The sequence below is a fragment of the Arachis hypogaea genome, chromosome 20, assembly GCF_003086295.3.
Source record: "Arachis hypogaea cultivar Tifrunner chromosome 20, arahy.Tifrunner.gnm2.J5K5, whole genome shotgun sequence".
NCBI lineage: Eukaryota > Viridiplantae > Streptophyta > Magnoliopsida > Fabales > Fabaceae > Arachis > Arachis hypogaea.
The window spans coordinates 84,844,985-84,846,461 of record NC_092055.1 but is presented as its reverse complement, the minus strand read 5'-3'; the positions used below and the strand labels follow the sequence as shown (position 1 = coordinate 84,846,461).

Sequence of the window (1,477 nt, the reverse complement as noted above, 5' to 3'; positions counted from 1 at the left end):
CCAAGCTAGATGGATTCTGCTCAGAACTCTCTGTCTTTTGCTGAGTGGATGATAAAAAAGGTTTGCTATTGCTAAACCTGTTTCTTCCACCATTGTTAAAGCCTTGTTGAGGCTTTTGTTGATCCTTCCATGAGAGATTTGGGTGATTTCTCCATGAGGGATTATAGGTGTTTTCATAGGGTTCATCCATGTAATTCACTTCTGCTATTGCAGGGTTCTCAGGATCATAAGCTTCTTCTTCAGAAGATGCCTCTTTAGTACTGTTGGATGATTCCTTCAATCCATTCAGACTCTGAGAGATCATATTGACTTGCTGAGTCAATATTTTATTCTGAGCCAATATGGCATTCAGAGTATCAATTTCAAGAACTTCCTTCCTCATAGGCGTCCCATTATTCACAGGATTCCTTTCAGAAGTGTACATGAACTGGTTATTTGCAACCATGTCAATGAGTTCTTGAGCTTCTGTAGGCGTTTTCTTTAGGTGAATGGATCCACCTGCAAAATGGTCCAGTGACATCTTTGATAGCTCAGACAGACCATCATAGAATATATCCAGGATGGTCCATTCTGAAAGCATGTCAGAAGGACACTTTTTGGTCAGTTCCTTGTATCTCTCCCAAGCTTCATAGAGGGATTCACCTTCTTTCTGTTTGAAGGTTTGAACATCCACTCTAAGCTTACTAAGCTTTTGAGGAGGAAAGAACTTGGCTAAGAAAGCCGTGACCAGCTTATCCCAAGAGTTCAGGCTATCCTTAGGTTGAGAGTCCAACCATATTCTAGCTCTGTCTCTTACAGCAAATGGGAAAAGCATAAGCCTATAGACCTCGGAATCAACCCCATTGGTCTTAACAGTATCACAGATATGCAAGAATTCAGTTAAGAACTGAAAAGAATATTCAGATGGAAGTCCATGAAACTTGCAGTTCTGTTGCATCAGAGAAACTAATTGAGGTTTAAGCTCAAAGTTGTTTGCTCCAATGGCAGGAATTGAGATGCTTCTTCCATGTAAATTAGAATTTGGTGCAGTAAAGTCACCAAGCATCTTCCTTTCATTGTTATTATTTTCGGCCATGTCTCCTTCTTTTTCGAAAATTTCTGTCAGATTTTCTCCAAAAAGTTGTGCTTTAGCTTCCCTTAGCTTCCTCTTCAGAGTCCTTTCAGGTTCAGGATCAGCCTCAACAAGAATGTTCTTATCCTTGTTCCTGCTCATATGAAAAAGAAGAAAACAGAAAAGAAAATATGGAATCATCTATGTCACAGTATAGAGATTCCTTATGCAAGTATAAGAAGAGAAGAATGTAAGAAGGAGAAGAGGTAAAATTCGAACACGGAGAGGAAGATGGGGTTCGAATTTTGGGTGGAAGAGAAGTGTTAGTAGATGAAAAAATAAATAGAAGGAGATGAGAGAGAGAGAATTTTGAAAATTAATTAAATTAAAAAATAAAATTTAAAGTTAAATTTCGAAAATTAAAAT

The 1,477-nt window shown here is 38.1% G+C and overlaps 1 non-coding gene across 1 annotated transcript; it reads left to right on the top strand.

Annotated features, from left to right (window-relative positions):
• The first annotated feature begins 574 nt into the window (after positions 1–574).
• On the top strand, positions 575–682 carry LOC112787829 (small nucleolar RNA R71). Its single transcript, XR_003195219.1, has one exon. It is a non-coding gene; the product is annotated as a small nucleolar RNA R71 (small nucleolar RNA).
• Positions 683–1,477: the final 795 nt, after the last annotated feature.